The 21,150-nt window shown below is 40.6% G+C and overlaps 1 pseudogene; it reads right to left on the bottom strand.

The window, feature by feature from the left end:
• LOC135561343 (inactive N-acetylated-alpha-linked acidic dipeptidase-like protein 2) overlaps positions 1-21,150 on the bottom strand; it is a 425,784-nt pseudogene that overhangs the window by 98,264 nt on the left and 306,370 nt on the right.

The following is a 21,150-nucleotide window of genomic DNA, read 5'->3' as shown; positions in this document are numbered from 1 at the left end:
GTGGCCAAAATACCACGGTTAAGGGCTGTATCCAGGCACGATGCAACTTAGCCGTGGTATATTGGCCATATACCAAACCTCCTCAGACCTTATTGATTAAATATATTTGTTTTTATGAAATCAAGATTGGTATCGCCAACTCTTTGCCATGAACCTTTGCCATAACACAGACACTTGTACACATTTCCTCTAAACGTTGAAGCTTGAAAAACATTTCCAGACAGACATGGTGTTGTGTTACAGATAAAAGGATGTCTGAGTGCTGTGAATACTAGTGAAATAATGCTCATCATCTTTATCCCGCTCTGATAAATATGGGACTAAACTAGTAAATCTCCAGGCAGAACACTGTGATTAATCTTGTATGTAGAGAGTGAACTATGATCGCTCGCTGCACTCTATTCCACTGTGTAATCTTGTCTGTGAAAGATGGCTCAGTAGGCAGCTGCCCGTGTGCATTTGTGAGAATGTGATTGATATACTGTAAATAGATGTGAACGTCTAATGAGAGGAATAGAATAGGAGTGAGAATGGTGGTACGGACTTGACCCTCTCAACTAGGAGTTTTCTTCGCAATAAGGGTAAATGAAAGACATTTGTCTATGGGCGTCGAGCCATAAAGGTATTGAAATGAAATGGAATGAGATTGGAATTGGAATCATTCAAGGATGTCATGCAGAATTCCATTCTCATATATTATGCCTTTCTCTAATGGCTAATAATTGCTGTGTCACAGACTGTGCAATAAAGAAGTATTCTCTCTCTAGAGTCCAAGTGAAACGTATCATTCTCTACACTACAGTATAATATGTAGGAGTGAGGAGGAGGATGATATTCTGCTGTGTCATCGGCTTCAGCTTTGATGTCATGACTGAGAGACTGACAGCCACCTACGTGTAGAAAGAACAGACAGTTCCAGAACAGTTCCAGCCCAGCAGACAGATGTGATCACATAACTTCCTTTATGGGAACATCCCTGGGGTGACCCTGTCTGTGCAGTGTGACAATACATTGGCTAATTGAGTCAAGGGTAATCAGTGTCTACACAAACACCTCCAAATCTACTCTGCAACATCCACACACTCTGGTTAGGGAAGCTGAGGAAATAGCTCGGGAAAAATGGCAAAGTGAGTGGGGAATTAGAGCTTTGGATACTACAGCTACAGTACCAGCTACCATTAAGACGTTTCGAACATGCACTCAAGGTTTAAGTCACAAAACCTATCTGAGTAGGAATGATGATCTAGGATCGGTTTTGTCTTTTAGATAATAATAAGATTTCAGTACTTTACATGGACAGTGAACACCTAATCCTAGATCATCACTCCGAGGCACTTTATGAATATGAACCCTGGTCATGAATGCTGTTGAAGGAGAGTATTAACCGTATTCATTCTCCTTTCATGACAGATATTATCATTTGCCAGCAGCATACCACCCTGCATACCACTGCTGGCTTGCTTCTGAAGCTTAAGCAGGGTTGGTCCTGGTCAGTCCCTGGATGGGAGACCAGATGCTGCTGGAAGTGGTGTTGGAGGGCCAGTAGGTGGCACTCTTTCCTCTTGTCTAAAAAATATTCCAATACCCCAGGGCAGTGATTGGGGACACTGCCCTGTGTAGGGTGCTGTCTTTTGGATGGGATGTTAAACGGGTGTCTTGACTCTCAGAAGTCATTAAAGAACCCATGGCACTTATTGTAAGAGTAGGGGTGTTAATCCTGGTGTCCTGGCTAAATTCCAAATCTGGCTCTCAAACCATCACGGTCACCTAATAATCCCCAGTTTACAATTGGCTCATTCATCCCCCTCCTCTCCCCTGTAACTATTCCCCAGGTTGTTGCTGTAAATGAGAATGTGTTCTCAGTCAACTTACCTGGTAAAATAACGAAAAAAAAAAAAAAGTGCAATACTGTGTTTAGGATTTGCAGCCGATGTGACATAGCCTGGAGATACATACAGAAGATGATGCTAAAACTCTCTGAGTTTCCTGAACAAGGTTTTCCTTAAAGGGAAATGTCGAAAATGTTCAACTTTATATTCATCATCTCCAGCACCACCACCATCAACATATGTGAAAATGCCGTGTTTTTCTATGTTTTGTAGTAAAAAATATAGAAGATAAGTGTTTCCAATGACATTGGTGTGTATCGTGATTTTAACCAATTATGTGTAGACATTGCCTTCTAATTGTCTACTAATTGGTTGAAGATGTCCTTGGAAACACTTATCTTCCTCTATTTTCTTCACTACAAAAATAGAATAGCGCCATTTTCACATACGTTGATGTTGAGGTGGTGCTGGAGATGATTAATATGAAGTTGAAAATGTTTTAAATGTCCTTTTAATAGCACCACTAATTCAGAGGCATGCTGTTTTTAATCAACACCAAACTGATACAATGGCTATGAACTCAAACACATCTTATCCAAATGATTTTTCTATGAACTCTACATTTGAAGACAGATTTATGCAAAACAAACAAACGGATCACTCTTCCTTGCAGCTTCTAAGTTCTGCAATCTATATATTCCATGTCAATACTATTATGTTGAGCAGAGTGAATGTGAGAGATGTGAGAGATAAGGAGAAGTATTATCTATCTATTATCTAAGTTATTTGCAATAGTATAACCTCTCTCCGGCTAAATTGAACTTGTAGAAGTGAAGAATGGATCTTAACAGCGCAAAATGTAGGAACTGTTTCCATTCTGAATCTCAACAGTTGAGTTCTGCTTGGACAAACACATTTTGAAAGCTTATGTACTGCTATACCTGTTTTAATCAGAAGTGACTACGCTGAAAGGATTACAAGATAGACTTCTTTTCTAAATGGATTTTCTATCAGAATACTATCAGAATGTCAATTTTTATATAGGTCACTTATGTACTGCCTAATGCAAGAATGAGAAAGAGAGGGGGAGAGAGAGAGTCAGAGATATTTGAATCCTAAGGTGCAGCACTACTCAGTAGTGAAACATGGTGTCCCTTGCCACTAAATATAAAAAATGCATGCATCAGTGCATCATGTATATTTCAGGCAACATTTATGGATTATGGTTGGTTGTCAATTGTAATTGAAATAATGTATTCCATTGTGGTCTATTCCTGAATCCCAGCGTAGAGAGACTTTTATGGCAACAAGTATTTCGATATCAGATCACCTCTGGTGAAAAAGGATCTGTGATCTAATTATTCTTGGCCTGTTTGTCCATGAATAAGTTGAGCGCTCACTGGCCACAACATACAGTGAATAAATTCCGACACAATCTCTTGTTCACTGGTAAAATGCAATAGATGGGAACTTTATAGTGGATTATTAAGGCTTAACAGGGTTTAGCAAAGAATATATTGAATAGGAATCTAGAATCACAGACATTATGCAGAGACGGGGACATTTTATTGTGTTGCTCCAATGTTCACAGAGCACAATCACAGCAACAGATAAAAGTAAATAGGTTCCTTTAGGAGATCCACTGATCTGCCGAACAAACAGCCTTGTGGACTCCATGGAACATATTTGGTTATATCCCGATGACCCTAATCTATATACATTAAAGACACAAACACTGCAAGTGGTGAATTAAACATCCCACAACAAACAACAGAACTCTGGAGAATTCCAGCTCAGAGTGGTGGATGATTCTGCTTGGAAATAATATTTGATGAAGGTGACACTGCTCCTCTTTCATTCCAGCAACGGCCAATCCGCTGCGAACCTTCAGTTTAAAATAGAACGAAACACACACATTGCTATAACAATACCCAATTAAATGATGAAAGTCAACAAAAAAATTGGTATGCTTGGCTCCGTAATCCCCAAAGAAGTATATGTTGTACTATAATTGGTTCCCAAAGCACCCATTCGAAACACATCAACACAGTGGCATCTCTGCTTTGAAGACAGCTGCAAAGTAAGATAAGTAGAAAGTGTTACAGCGCTAGCCCAAACATGATTTATTATGTGGTTAAAGTGTCTCAAAATATTGAGACCAGTGAGCCTACCTGGTGCCTCTCAAGAGTGCTACTTGAAAAGATTAATAGTGTGATAGAAGCTATTCAGACTCAGCTGCAACTGAATGCGCAATAAGGACAAAGGGACACGGAGCACGTGGATGTATGTGCGTGGCATGATGAGCAAACAAACCATCCTGGAGTTCGCAGCTCTTCCCATGAAAAAAAGATGGAGAAGAATGACTAGTTTGTAGTTTCACAAATCCCTATTGTTGCTGCATCTAATGCTACACATTCAATCCTTGGAATTGTAGCCTCTAATTAGTCAATGGACATTAGCACACAAAATCAAAAAATCAAATCAAATTTATTTGTCACATACACATGGTTAGCAGATGTTAATGCGAGTGTAGTAAAAATGCTTGTGCTTCTAGTTCCGACAATGCAGTAATAACCAACGAGTAATCTAACTAACAATTCCAAAACTACTACCTTATACACACAAGTGTAAAGGGATAAAGAATATGTACATAAAGATATATGAATGAGTGATGGTACAGCGCGGCATAGGCAAGATGCAGTAGATGGTATCGAGTACAGTATATACATATGAGATGAGTATGTAAACAAAGTGGCATAGTTTAAAGTGGCTTGTGATACGTGATACATGTATTACATAAAGATGCAGTAGATTATATAGAGTGCAGTATATACGTATACATATGAGATGAATAATGTAGGGTATGTAAACATTATATTAAGTAGCATATAGAGACGACCTGCCAACGTTGTTTTGATGGGATTTCTTTCTATTAGCATGATAATAAGGACAGTTATATTATCTTGCTCTGATTGGCCGTCTACTGTTACCATAAGTAATTACACTTTTCTGAAGGAACAGACTACAATAAGAACACATTATACAGGTAGTTGTATGTATGAAAGAGTGAAAGACTAATACACTGTGTAGTTGCTTTTGCTGATTCCAGAGGGCAAGAACAAAGTAGTAATCAGGAGTGTAAGACCAAAAACAAATGGTCCACAAACAAGTTACAGTATCTTAATTGGGACAAAAATAACTTTGAAAACCTGGCTGAATTTATAAAGGATTAACATACAATCACTGGCCAGATTATTAGGTAACCCACCGCGGAAATTCACGAAAATGGATCGCTCCTTAAGACAGTGAGTCACGTGGCTGTGGCTTGCTAAATAAAGCAGGCAGACAGGTTTAGAGACATTCAGTTACTGTTCGATTGAACATTAGAATGGGGAAAACGAGTGACATAAGCGACTCTGAGCGTGGTATGATCGTCGATGCCAGGCAAGCCGGATCTAATATCTCAGAAATGGCCGCCCTCTTGGGTTTTTCAAGCACGACCGTATCTTTGGTTTACTGACAATGGTGCGACAAACAAAACACATCCAGTCAGCGGCAGTCCTGTGGGCGAAAACAGCTCGATGATGAGAGGTCAAAGGAAAATAGCAGGAATTGTGTAAGTTAACAGGCGGGCACCAAACAGACAAATAACAGCGCAGTACAACCGTGACATGCAGAACGACATCTCGGAACGCACAACACTGATCCTTGTCACGGATGGGCTATTGCAGCAGACTACCACACTGGGTTCCACTCCTATCAGCTAAAAGAAAGGAGAAGTGGCTCCAGTGGGCATGTAATCACCAACAACGACAATTGAGGAGTGGTAAGGTGTTGACTGGGCTATTGCATCAGCAAGGACGAAAGCCCTGTGGAATGTTTGCGACAACTTGTAGAATGCTCTGAAGAATTCAGGCTGTTCTAGAGGCAAAGAGGGGTCCGACCTGGTACATGATGTTTGTACCTAGTATTATTATTTTTTACCTTTATTTATTCACACATTTCCAGGAAGAAATATAAATATATTGCTATGCACTGTATGTAGAGGCAATTTCCTCTCTCTGTGAGATAAAAGCAAAAAAAGAAATGTCCTCTCACCGTCACCTGCGTTTATTTTCAGCAAACTTAACATGTGTTAATATTTGTATGAACGTAACAAGATTCAACAACTGAGACATAAACTGAACAAGTTCCACAGACATGTGACTAACAGAAATTGAAAAATGTGTCCCTGAACAAAGGAGGGGTCAAAATCAAAAGTAACAATCAGTATCTGGTGTGGCCACCAGCTGCATTAAGTGCTGAAGTGCATCTCCTCCTCATGGACTGCACTAGATTTGCCAGTTCTTGCTGTGAGATGTTACCCCACTCTTCCACCAAGGCAACTACAAGTTCCTGAACATTTCTGGGGGGAATGGCCCTAGCCCTCACCCTCCAATCAAACAAGTCCCAGACGTGCTCAATGGGATTGAGATCCGGGCTCTTCGCTGGCCATGGCAGAACACTGACATTCCAGTCTTGCAGGAAATCATGCACAGAACGAGCAGGATTGCTGGTGGCATTGTCATGCTGGAAGGTCATGTCAGAATGAGCCTGCAGGAAGGGTACCACATGAGGGAGGAGGATGTCTTCCCTGTAAAGCACAGAGTTAAGATTGCCTGCAATGACAACAAGCTCAGTCCGATGATGCTGTGACACATCGCCCCAGACCATGACGGACCCTCCACCTCCAAAATCGATCCAGAGTACAGGCCTCGGGGGTAACGCTCATTCCTCTGCCTATTGCGGACAGTCTGAGCACTGACGGAGGGATTGCGTGTTCCTGGTGTAACTTGGGTAGTTGTTGTTGCCATCCTGTACCTTTCCCGCAGGTGTGATGTTCAGATATTCTGATCCTGTGCGGTCTTGTTACACATGTTCTGCCACTGCGAGGACGATCAGCTGTCTGTCCTGTCTCCCTGTAGTGCTGTCTTAGGCGTCTCACAGTACGGACATAGCAATGCATTGCCCTGGCCACATCTGCAGTCCTCATGCCTCCTTGCAGCATACCTAAAGCACCTTCACGCAGATGAGCAGGGACCCTGGGCATCTTTCTTTTGGTGTTTTTCCAGAGTCAGGAGAAAGGCCTCTTTAGTGTCCTAAGTTTTCATAACTATGACCTTAATTGCCTACCGTCTGCAAGCTGTTAGTGTCTTAACGACCGTTCCACAGGTTAATTAATAGGTCATTAATTGGTTATGGTTCATTGATCAAGGAAACAGTGTTTAAACCTTTAACAGTGAAGATCTGTGAAATTATTTGGATTTTTATAAATTATCTTTGAAAGACAGAGTCCTGAAAAAGGGACGTTTCTTTTTTTGCTGAGTTTACACTACTGTGTGATTAAGCTCTATTATGCCATGGTAGGTGTGCTCACTTTTATTACTTCCCAAATGTCACCGGTGGACTGGCATTTAGGTTAATTAACAGGATTATGGCCAGAGGGGAAATAATGGAGCATTCTGCCATGAGAGTCCACCTTCTTCTGACTCCCATGTAGCTTTGCTTACCAAAGACAAGGAAACACTGACAGCGTTTAATAACTAAGTTTACCCTTTCAACACTCCATCACAAGGTACAGTTATTCAGGGTAGCAACCAGCAGATAGAGGTCTCATTCCCCACAGAAACAAATGGACTCTTAAATACAGTCATTTGCAAAGCATCTTATGTTGAAGCGATAGACTTTGACCACTTAACTGATCATCACTTAATTTGCTTTTTCTGTGAGGATTCCTCATGTCCTCGAAGAGAATATGGTGATGACACGGTCTATTATTAATCACCTGTCTAAAAGGTAGGAGTATAGTATTGTACCGTCTGAATGTCAGAGGTGAGTTGCAGCAATGAGAAAGAGGCAGTGGAACGCAGGGTGTCGGCCCCCCTGACAGGACTGTGGAGGCTGACGAAGGCTATAGCATGGCTCTGCAACATCATACGGTTCTCCTACAACAACACAGCACAGCTTAGTGCTTCAGCTCTGGAATACAATACATAGGATCTATGCAGTATCTAAATCCTCATCAAGGTCTTAACAAAATCATGGTCATGAATGTGTACAGAATAGTAAATGACGTCAAACGTATTTGTTTTATAACATTATGCCTGACATTGGCATCCCTCCGGATAAAATGTACATTGACGCAAACAGGATATAGCACAGCATAGCTTACACATTGGTTGAGATGGTAGGCATACTCAATTTTTTTTAGAAAATGCCTGTGGTAGCATTTTCCCAGTAATATTGCCATAAAGTCCATGATTTTTAGTCCAGATTGCCTTCTAAGACAGGGATCTTCTACTTTTTCTCGCCCCCTTCCAGACAACCGGCAACCCAGGGATTCCATCATACGTTAGCCAAAAATAATAATTCTCAAGACTTGTCTTATCATCAGGTGAATGACAACGGCAAGGAAAATTAATGGACATTTTAAAAATCACATACTCCAGTGAGTATAATTGGCTCGATATTAGGAGTTGAGAAATACGGTTGACATCATTAGAAATAAGATATTCCCCTCTTTTCTATTATGAATCACCTGTCTAATACTGTAGGTATGCCATTAAAAATGTTGATAGCGATAATCATTTCATTGAAAAGAAATCCCCTTTTTCAAAATGTGTTTTTGTGGACCCCTGCAGTAAGACCGCGGACCGCTAAGGGGCATAATTACTGCCATGAAAATGTCATTAATGATGGGCTGATCTGTCCCTTAGATGGTTTGTTGGAGGAGTAATGTCAGGAGTTATTGTTGTGGTATATATTTTCTTGGGAATCGTTGAAGGCTGACAGAAGCCATGTTTTTCTACTGTGGTGGAGAGTTGAGGTAAACACAGAGTGAGTAAATATTTTTGACCTATTAAACCAGGTAATGTTGCTTCACAAGGGAAAAACACATACAGCACCGCTTTGGTCCAGTATTACGGAAACACAATGTGTATACAGTACATTCAACATGTACAGTATGTGAGCACTCTAGGGTAATTCCATGATAAGACTCGGGTTCACACAGGAGCGAGGGGCGATTCCTGCACCCACATAAAAAATTATATAGTTTACTATGGAATAATATAGTACTTACTATAGAATTTTGTAGTATTATGTAGAGTCCTATACTCCACACTGCAGTATTCCTCAATGGTGTAGTGCTTACTCTTGGCTTTTGTAGTATACTGTGGAATACTATATTACACACTGTAGTATTCCTCGATCATGTAGTCCTTACTGTATAATTGTGTAGTATACTGGAGAGTACTATACTACATACTGTAGTATCCCTCGGTCACGTCGTGCTTACGTTATAATTTTTCAAACGATTGGACTGCTAGCTAGCTTTACTGCTAGCTTTGTCGATGCTGTTTTGATTTGAACATGCTTTCCTTGGCGAGCTCATGCCGGGGATTTCAAAATCTATTTAAATTGTATGTGTCACATGCTTCTTATTTATGAGTTATTTTAGAACTATGCATAGTTAAGGCAGCCCCTTGCACCTCTCTGATTGAGGGGTTGGGTTAAATGTGGAAGACATTTCAGTTGAATGCATTCAATTGTACAACTGACTAGATACTTTCCTTTCCCTAAATGACTAGTAAAGTGTAGTATTTACTGTAGTGTTTTTGCAGACATGACTGTAGTATATTATAGTAACACCTGACCAGGGTTAGCTAAAATGTCTCAACGACCATACTACACAAGTTACTGTTTAATGAGGGGAACACCTCAACCAGAACATAAGACACTGTTTTGTGACAGGCCACCTATTGAGTTGTGTCAACAGTTCTGAGCAATGCAACAGCCCAGTCAACACCTTACCAAACATATAAAAAATGTATTACAATTGCAACATCTAAACGTTAGACAGGTTCTAGGCCCATTAAAGAGAAACAGTACAGAGGAAGATAAAGAACAAGCTAAATTTATTCAAGCTTAGAGGATTAGGTTTGCTTGGTTGAGAGAGGAATAACACGCATTTACACAACTACATCAAAATTACTTAGATATGTTACTTCCACTCGATAGCTTTCTGAAATCCAGCAGTGCTTTTCCATAGATTCAGATGACCAAGCTCACAAGATTACCAAAAACAGTGTCAAGCAATACTGTACCTCTGATGGTAGAAAAAAAATACTGTTACCCTCTGCATTTACGTAAACAATAGATATTTTAGAAATACCAATTACTTTACTTAAAAACAGTCACCTTAGAGGGTGTTGCCAGTAAACTGCCTGTACCTCATACCAACAAAGCCTCTCCAATCAAACCAACTGCAAGCAAAAGGACATCATTGCAGTGGCTTTACATAGTGAATATCTTGAATATTGTCACACATGAATAAACTCACTAATGGCCAAACTCAACAACATTTATAATAATCTACCACACCCAAAACATTTATTCGAGACAGCAGGTAGCCGGCAAGATCGAATCCCCGAGCTGACAAGGTAAACAATCTGTCGTTCTGCCCCTGAACAAGGAAGTTAACCCACTGTTTCTAGGCCGTCATTGAAAATAAGAATTTGTTCTTAACTGACTTGCCTAGTTAAATAAAGGTAAAATGTCCGTCTACTGTGGGACTCCAGTTAAAGAGCAGATGAAGTTCAGTTTAAGGGTATTTATAGATTCAGGTAATGGAGATGATACATGGCAGGGAATGACTGACAATTGTTAGCTTGAGACTTGGATAGTTTTGTATGGAGTATGATTCATTTAAAAAGACACACGGAAAGGTAACGAGTAATAACAGCAATGCATTCGGAAAGTATTCAGACCCCCTGACGTTTTACACATTTTGTTATGTTGCAGCCTTATTCTAAAATTGATTAAATTGTATTTTTCCCTCATCAATCTGTAATAACAAAGCAAAAACTGTTTTTAGAAATGTTTGCCAATTCATTAAAAATACAAAACTGAAATATCACATTTACATAAGTGTTCAGACCCTTTCCTCAGTACTTTGTTGAAGCACCTTAGGCAGCGATTACAGCCTCGAGTATTGTGGCGGATGAATCAGAATTAGTTGGGTAACATAGATAAGATGTTTTATTTGCATAATATGCTTATATGAGATACTTGTCATTAGAATGTATCCCTTTGGACTATACTGCTAGCAGTTGCACTTTTCCCTTCTCAGCTAGGGATCAATCACTTGGGGACCAGAGAGGGGAGAGGTCAGAATGGAAAATTGCCTTCATATGTGAATGTATCTGTTACACCATGTGAAGGGATGGCGTAATTAATTCTTGGCACACCCATCCCGTTAGCGGGATCATTTTCGTCAACATCCGCTGAATTGCAGAGCGCCAAATTCAAATTAAATTACTAAAAATATTTAATTTTCATGAAATCACAAGTGCAATATAGCAAAACATAGCTTAGCTTGTTGTTAATCCACCAGGCATAACAGATTTCAAAAAAGCTTTACAGCAAAAGCTAACCAAGCGTTTATGTTAGGACATCTCTCTCAGCAGACAAAACATTACAAACAGCTAGCAGCAAAGTAGATTTGTCACAAAAGTCAGAAAAGCAATAAAATGAATTGCTTATCTTTGATGATCTTCGGATATTTTCACTCACGAGACTCCCAGTTACACAATAAATGTTCCTTTTGTTCGATAAAGATTATTTTTATATCCAAAAACCTCCATGTGGTTGACACGTTTTGTTCAGAAATCCACAGGCTCGTGCAGGTCATATTCCAAATATTGTCCGTAAAGTTTGTAAAAACATGTAAAACGTTTTTTATAATCAACCCTCAGGTTTTTTTTACAATAAATAATCAATAATATTTCAACCGGACCGTAGCTTTTTCAATAGGAGAGAGAGAAGCTGCTCCAAGCTGTTGCACATGCAAACCTCTGCTGGCACCCAGCCATCCACTGACGCGATGTGATCGTTCTTGCTCATTTTTCAGAATAAAAGCCTGAAACTATGTCTAAAGACTGTTCACACCATGTGGAATCCATAGGGAAAGGAAGCTGGTTGATATCCCTTTAAATGGAGGGAAGGCATGCAATGGAACAGGGAGATTTGTTTGTATTAGGCACTTCCTGGTTAGATTTTCCTCTGGTTTTCAGTTCTGTTATACTCACAGACACTATTTTGACAGTTTTGGAAACTTTAGAGTGTTTTCTATCCTAATCTGAAAATTATATGCATATTCTAGATTCTGGGCCTGAGAAATGGGCGGTTTCATTTGGGTACGTTTTTATCCAAACATCAAATACTGCCCCCTACACAGGTTAAGGGGGAACCAATTATCTATTTTCTCCACAATGTCTGTGTGCAAGTTGCTCCCCTCAGTGAGCTTGTCCAGGAGTGGGGAGAAGAGGGGGTTTACTTGAGATGGGAGTATATAGAGTTGGCAATTGAGTTATGCCTTGGATGAGGTAATGATTTGGTACTATGGAGTACCAGGAATGAGATTAGAACCTCGTTTTAGAGACCAAACAGCGATAATTTATAGCGAATGCAATCTGGCTAAGGGATACTCCTTTCTCAAGTAAAAGGCCTTGAAGAGTTCCTAAGATCTGTGGTTCGTCATGTAAGTTGAGAGGGGTGTATCTTTGCTATAAAATATCTCAGTTGCCATTATGTTGGGACTCTCAACAATTCATTATAGATAGTAAATTGTTGAAAGTCACCTTCTACCCCCAAATTTTTCGAACATTCTGTTAAAAATCGCGCAACATTTCAGCGCCCTGCTACTCATGCCAGGAATATAGTATATGCATATGATTAGTATGTGTGGATAGAAAACACTCAGACGTTTATAAAACTGGTTAAATCACAGCTGTGGCTATAACATAACGTGCGTTTCATCGGAAAGCGCAGGAAAATCTGATCACTGAAAATGGAAAAATATATCCCTGCGCGACTTGAACCCATTGATTAAAAGGTGAACCACAATTAATGGGGCTGAGCTTGCAGTACCTACAGCTTCCACACGGTGTCTAGAGTCTTGTCATTTGCCTACTATTTGTTTCTTGGTCAAACAGATGCAAGGCAGCGCAGTTCTTCAGGTCTCGGACCGGATATTTTGGTTGAGTTTCTACCCGGACATTTTTCCAGACGGACAGCTATAGAATATACTTCGTCTTGTGATTAATTTGATCGCTTATTAACGTTTACTAATACCTAAAGTTGCATTACAAAAGTATTTCGAAGTGTTTTGTGAAAGTTTATCGTCGACTTTTTGAATTTTAAAAAATGACGTTACGTTATGAAACGCTTTTTTTTCCGTTTATCACACAGTCTACATATAACGATATCTAGGCTATATATGGACCGATTATGGGACATCTAGGAGTGCCAACAAAGAAGATGGTCAAAGGTAATGAATGTTTTCTATTTTATTGTGCGGTTTGTGTAGCGCCGAATATGCTAATTATTTTGTTTACGTCCCCTGCGGGTCTTTTGTGGTGTTACATGCTATCAGATAATAGCTTCTCATGCTTTCGCCGAAAAGCATTTTAAAAATCTGACTTGTTGCCTGGATTCACAACGAGTGTAGCTTTAATTCAATACCCTGCATGTGTATTTTAATGAACGTTTGAGTTTTAACTAATACTATTAGCATTTAGCGTAGCGCATTTGCATTTCCAGAGCTCTAGATGGGACGCAAGCGTCTCAGTAGGAGCAAGAGGTTAAAGCTCATATTATTAAATATGAAGTTTAAGTATAACTATGACTGGTGTGTGGTTTGTAATTCTCCTCATTTGGTAATACAGGAAATTGCCACGACAGTATTCTTAAGTGTGACGCTTGGCACACCTGTATTTGAGGAGTTTCTCCCATTCTTCTCTGCAGATCCTCTCAAGCTCTGTCAGGTTGGATGGGGAGCATCGCTGCACAGCTATTTTCTGGTCTCTCCAGAGATGTTTATCAGGTTTAAGTCTGGGCTCTTGCCGGGCCACTCAAGGAGACTTGTCCAGAAGCCACTCCTGCATTGTCTCGGCTGTGTGCTTAGGGTTGTTGTCCTGTTGGAAGGTAAACCTTCACCCTAGTCTAAGGTCCTGAGTGCTCTGGAGCTGGTTTTCATCAAGGATCTCTGTACTTTACTCCGTTCATCTTTCCCTCGATCCTGCCCAGTCTCCCAGTCCCTGCCGCTGAAAAACATCCCCACAACAGGATGCTTAACACCACCATGCTTCATGGTGCCAGGATTCCTCCAGACGTGATGCTTGGCAATCAGGCCAAAGTTCAATCTTGGTTTCATCAGACCAGAGAATCTTGTTTCTCATGGTCAGAGAGTCTTTAGGTGCCTTTTGGTAAACTCCAAACAGGCATTCATGTGCCTTTTACTGAGGAGTGGGTTACGTCTGGCCACTCTACCATAAAGGCCTGATTGGTGGAGTTCTGCAGAGATGGTTGTCCTTCTAGAAGGTTCTCCCATCTCTACAGAGGAACTCGAGAGCACTGTGAGAGTGACCATTGGGTTCTTGGTTACCTCCTTGACCAAAGCCCTTCTCCCTCAATTGCTTAGTTTGGCCAGGTGGCCAGCTCTAGGAAGAGTCTTGGTCCTTCCAAACTTCTTCCATTTAAGAATGATGGAGGCCACAGTGTTTTTGGGGACCTTCAATGCTGTAGATATTTTTTGTTACCTTTTTTTTCCCAGATCTGTGCCTCAAAATAATCCTGTCTTTCAGCTCTACTGACATTTCCTTGTTTTTTGTTTTTTGCTCTGACATGCACTGTCAACTGTGGGACCTTATATAGATAGGTGTGTGCCTTTCCAAATCATGTCCAATCAATTGAATTTACCACAGGTGGACTCCAATCAAGTTGCAGAAATATCTCAAGGCTGATAAATGTAAACAGGATGCATCTGAGCTCAATTTGTGGATAAAGTCAAGGGGTCTGAAAACTTTCCAAATGCATTGTACATAATTAATCGGCTGTTAATGGCAATAATCAAGTGGCGCAGCGGTCTAAGGTACTGCATCTCAGTGCTAGAGGCGATACTACGGACCCTGGTTAGAATCCAGGTCGTATCACAAACGGCCGTGATTGGGAGTCCCATAGCGCGGCACACAATTGGCCCAGTTTTGTCCGAGTTTGGCCGGGGTAGGCCGTCATTGTAAATAAGAATTTGTTCTTAACTGACTTGCCTAGTTAAATAAAATATATATATAAAAATGTATGCAAATACAATAAGCATAGAAATGGGTAACATTATGCCTAAATATGGCAGCAGTTAACAATGAATGACCAGAAATGAATTATTGTATTTTACCAGGTAAGTTGACTGAGAACACGTTCTCATTTACAGCAACGATCTGGGGAATAGTTATGGGGGAGATGAGGGGGGTTGAATGAGCCATTTGGAAGCTGGGGATGATTAGGTGGCCATGATGGTATGAGGGCCAGATTGGGAATTTTGACAGAACACTGGGGTTACCTATTGTTATAATAAGTGCCATGGGATCTTTACTGGTCACAGAAAGTCAGGAAATCGGTTTATCATCTTGTACAAAAAATGGCACACTACACAGCTTAATTTCCCCAATCACTGCCATGGGGAATTGGGATATTTTTAGACAAGAGGAAAGAGTGCTTCCTACTGGCCCTCCAACACCACTTTCAGCAGCATCTGGTCTCCCATCCTGGGACCGACCAGAACCAAGTTCAGAGGCAAGTCAGCAGGGGGATACAGGGTGGTTTGCTCCTGGCAGAAAGGGGATGCAATAGCATGCTGCCAAGGCTATGGTAGGCCGAAGCTATAGAAGGCACATTTTTCCATAGCTACATAGCATGGCATGGCAAGCAAACACACATTATAAAGATAACAAAAGCAGCAATCACAGCCATAAATCCGTCATTGTACTGGTATAATTGCGCCGGAGGAGATGGCTGCCGCTTTACGGCCCAATAAACCTATTGTATTATTGTATGTTTTTTCACGTTATTTGTAACTTATTTTGTACATAATGTTTCTGCCACTCTGTCTTATGACCGAAAAGAGCTTCTAGATATCAAAACAGAGATTACTCACCCCAAACTGGAGGAATACTTTTTCTTTAACGATTCGAACGGGAAGGATTTACTTCAGACTCTCGACAAGGCCCTCATCCAAGTTATTTGCCGGAGAAAGGCGGACGAAGGTCTGGGTGCCCAGTAAGGATCCGATGGCGAGTGGGTAATCTCCCTTTACCATCGGTCCTATTACCCAAAGTACAATCAATGGATAATAAAATAGACAAACTATGATCATGTATATCCTACCAATGTGACATTAAAAACTGCAATGTCTTATGTTTCACCGAGTCGTGGCTGAACGACCACATGAATAACATACAGCTGGCGGGGTTGCCACTTTTTCAGCAGGATAGAACAGTGGCCTCTGGTAAGGCAAGTGGTGCCGGTCTATGTATATTTGTAAACAACAGCTGGTGTATGAAATCTAGGGAAGTCTCAAGGTTTTCCTCGTCGTTTTCCAAGGTTTTCCTCTCATGATAAGCTGTACACCATTCTATTTACGAAGAGAGTTTTCATCTATATTCTTCGTAGCAGTCTATTTACCACCACAAACCAATGCTGGCACTAAGACCGCACTCAACGAACTGTGTACGGCCATAAACAAACAAGAAGACGCTCATCCAGAGGCTCTTGACCACCTTTACTCCACATACAGAGACCCGTACGAAGCTCTCCCTCGGCCTCTATTTGGCAAATCTGATCATAATTATATTCTCCTGATTCCTGCTTACAAGCATAAACTAAAGAGGGAAGCACCAGTGACTCGTTTAATAAAAAAGTGGTCAGATGAAGCAGATGCTAAGCTACAGTACTTTTTTGCTAGCACAGACTGGAATATGTTCCGGGATTCTTCAGAGTACACCACATCAGTCACTGGCTTCATCAATAAGTGCTTCGATGACATCCTAGTCAGAGACTGTTGTTCTCCCTGCTCCTGCTCGGGAAGCGGTACCGGAGCGCCAAGTCTAGGTCCAAAAGGTTTCTTAACAGATTCTACTCCCAAGCCATAAAACTCCTGAACAGCTAATCAAAGGGCTACCCAGACTATTTGCATTGCCCCCCCCTTTCATGCTGCTGCTACTCTCTATTTATTATCTATGTATAGTCACTTTAACTCTACCTACATGTACATATTACCTCAATTACCTCGACTTACCGTGCCCCTGCACATTGACTGTGTACCGGTACTCCTTGTATATATTCTCTCTATTGTTACTTTTACTACTGCTGTTTAATCATGTTACTTTTATTTTCAATTTTTTACTTATCTATTTTTTACTCTACACTTATTTTCCGGGAGAGAAGTGGCTTCTTTGCCACTTCCAAAAGTCCATCCTCCAAAAGTCTTCGCCTCACTGTGCGTACAGATGCACTCACACCTGCAAGCTGCCATTCCTGAGCAAGCTCTGTACTGGTGGTGCTCCGATCCCGCAGCTGAATCAACTTTAGGAGACGGTCCTGTCGCTTGCTGGACTTTCTTGGGGCCCTGAAGCCGTCTTCACAACAATTGAACTGCTCTCCTTTGACTTCTTGGATATAGGGGGCGCTCTTTTAATTTATGGATAAAAAAACGTTCCCATTTTAAACAAGATATTTTGTCACGAAAAGATGCTCGACTATACATATAATTGACAGCTTTGGAAAGAAAACACTCTGACGTTTCCAAAACTGCAAAGATATTGTCTGTGAGTGCCACAGAACTAATGCTACAGGCGAAACCAAGATGAAACTTCAAACAGGAAGTGAACATTTACCAGGTGTCCGCCTGGTGTCCTCCGTCGAAATTGGTGCGTAACCTCCAGCTGCATGTATTTTCCCATGTGATTCAGAGGAGAAACAAAACTGCCACGAATGACTTATCATCGAATAGATATCTGAAAAACACCTTGAGGATTGATTCTAAACAACGTTTGCCATGTTTCTGTCGATATTATGGAGTTAATTTGGAAAAAAGTTTGGCGTTTTGATGACTGAATTTTCGGGGGTTTTTCTCAGCCAAACCTGATGAACAAAACGGAGCGATTTCTCCTACACAAATAATATTTTTGGAAAAACTGAACATTTCCTATCTAACTGAGAGTCTCCTCATTGAAAACATCTGAAGTTCTTCAAAGGTAAATGATTTTATTTGAATGCTTTTATTGTTTTTGTGAAAATGTTGCCTGCTGAATGCTAGGCTTAATGCTATGCTAGCTATCAATACTCTTACACAAATGCTTGTTTTGCAATGGTTGAAAAGCATATTTTGAAAATCTGAGATGACAGTGTTGTTAATAAAAGGCTAAGCTTGAGAGCCAATATATTTATTTCATTTCATTTGCGATTTTCATGAATAGTTAACGTTGCGTTATGCTAATGAGCTTGAGGCTATACTTAAGATCCCGGATACGGGATTGCTCGTCGCAACAGGTTAAGTTATTGATGAGCCGATAAATGGTTTATTTGGGTGCAATCCTACTGGCAGCAATATCCTTGCCTGTGAAGCCCTTTTTGTGCAAAGCACAAAGTTATTGATGAGCCGATAAATGGTTTATCTGGGTGCAATCCTACTGGCAGCAATATCCTTGCCTGTGAAGCCCTTTTTGTGCAAAGCAATGATGACGGCACGTGTTTCCTTGCAGGTAACCATGATTGATAGAGGAAGAACAATGATTCCAAGCACCACCCTCCTTATGAAGCTTCCAATCAGCATGACAGAGTGATCTCCAGCCTTGTCCTCATCAACACTCAGACCTGTGTTAACGAGAGAATCACTGACACGATGTCAGCTGGTCCTTTTGTGGCAGGGCTAAAATGCAGTGGGAATGTTTTTGGGGGATTCAGTTCATTTGCATGGCAAAGAGGGACTTTGCAATTAATCTGATCACTCTTCATAACTGTAACGATCTTCTTCATCTGAGGAACAGGAAAGATCGGACCAAAGCACAGCATGGAACGTGTTCATATTTCCTTTAATTAACTGAACACTAAATACGAAAGAACAAAAGAATAAATGAAAACCGAAACAGTCCCGTATGGTGCAAACACTGAAACGGAAAACAACTACCCACAACCCATAGTGGGAAAACAGGCTGCCAAAGTATGGTTCTCAATCAGAGACAACGATTGACAGCTGCCTCTGATTGGGAACCATACCAGGCCAAACACCTAGAAATATAACACACAGAACAAAACATAGAATGCCCACCCTAACTCACGCCCTGACCAAACTAAAATAGAGACATATATAAAAAGGGAACTAAGGTCAGGACGTGACAATAACTTTTTGAAAATTATTATTTGTGTTATTCTCAAAACTTTTGGCCACGACTGTACATTATTGTTTCACTGTTTTTGGTTATCTTGTGAACTTGGTCAGCTGAATCTCTGTTAAAGCACTGTTGTATTTCAGAAGGTGGAAGTAACAGAAATAAATACATAAAAAGTAATCTAGTGGAAGTAACAGATCTAAGCAGAGTTGTAGAATCGAGTTACATAACTTTGACTCGAGTCACAAATTTGATGACTAAAGTCTTGATATAATAGAAAATGAAATAACTTGAGACTTGACTTGGAACCTCAAGACTCTGGACTCAACTTCGTCTTGAGACTGATGACTTGAATCCTGGTTGCGTCACTGCCTGGTATGGCAAATGCTCGGCCTCCGACCGCATGGCCCTACAAACGGTAGGCCCAGTACAACACTTTTTATTTATTTTTATTTCACCTTTATTTAACCAGGAACACCAGTTGAGAAAAAGTTCTCATTTACAAATGCGAACCAACCCAAGAAAGAGCAAAGCAGTGCGACAAAAACAACACAGTTACACATAAACAAACATACAGTCAATAATACAATAGTAAAATCTATGTACAGTGTGTGCAAACGTAGAAGATTAGGGAGGTAAGGCAATAAATAGGCCATAGAACCAAAATAATTATAATTTTGCCTTAACGCTGGAGTGATAGATGTGCAGATGATGATGTGCAAGTACAGATACTGGGGTGCAAAAGAGAAAAAATAAATAACAATATGGTGATGAGATAGTTGAGTGTGCTATTTACAGATTGGCTGTGTACATGTACAGCGATCGGTAAGCTGCTCTGACAGCTGATGCTTAAAGTTAGAGAGGGAGATATGTCTCCAGCTTCAGTGATTTTTGCAATTAGTTTCAGTCATTGGCAGCAGAGAACTGGAAGGAAAGGCGGCCAAACGAGGTGTTGGCTTTGGGGATTACCAATGAAATATACCTGCTGGAGTGCATGCTATGGGTGGGTGTTGCTATGGTGACCAGTGAGCTGAGATAAGGCGGGGCTTTCACTAGCAAAGACTTACAGGTGACCTTGATCCAGTGGGTTTGGCGACGAATATGTCGCGAGGGCCAGCCAACAAGAGCATACAGGTCGCAGTGGTGGGTAGTATATGGGGCTTTGGTATCACTGGGGCTAAGCTTCCTGCCATCCAGGACCTCTATACCAGGCGGTGTCAAGAACCTACAAATTGTCAACAACTCCAGCCAGCCTAGTCATAGACTATTTTCTCTGCTACCCAGAGTACCCAGAGTATTTGCATTGCACCCCCCCCCTTTTACACCACTGCTACTCTGTTGTTATCATCTATGCATAGTCACTTTAATAACTCTAACTACATGTACATATTAACTAACTGGTGCCCCCGCACATTGATTATGTACCAATACCCCCCTGTGTATAGTCTCGCTAATATTATTTTACTGCTGCTCTTTAAATTACTTGTTACTTTTATTTATTTTTCTTACTCATATTTTTTTTAAACTGCATTGTTGGTTAGGGGCTCGTAAGTAAGCATTTCACTGTAAGGTTGTATTCGTTGCATGTGACTAATAGATTTTAATTTTATTTGAATTTATCTGGCCAGGTTTTTTCATGTTTTGTCACTCATTTTGAGTCTACGTGGATTAATCTACATGCAGACAAAAACAGTAACCACAGCATTGCCCTTGAAAAAAAATGCAACCGATTGGCTAGTGAAACACACACACACACTCGGTATTCTGATTAGACCAGCAAACTGTCAGTTAACACAAGTTGGATGGTGAGCTAGCGAACTAATTATAGGAAGAGAGGATTACCATAATAAATAAATAGGCAGCTCCAGAAATTGTTTGCTGATAAAGAGTAATAACTGTTTACTGTACTTTGCAAGCTCATCATCAATGATTAGCATAGGCCTACTGGTATTTTGGTATCTAACAAATACTTGAAATGGATAATTTGTGACTCGTTTCAGGAAACTTGGCAGGTCACTACTTCACAGGAGAGCCATTTGAACTGAAACTTTAAAAAAAAT

The sequence above is a fragment of the Oncorhynchus nerka genome, linkage group LG17 (assembly GCF_034236695.1).
Source record: "Oncorhynchus nerka isolate Pitt River linkage group LG17, Oner_Uvic_2.0, whole genome shotgun sequence".
Taxonomy (NCBI): Eukaryota; Metazoa; Chordata; class Actinopteri; order Salmoniformes; family Salmonidae; genus Oncorhynchus; species Oncorhynchus nerka.
This window is presented reverse-complemented; position numbering and strand designations above follow the sequence as displayed.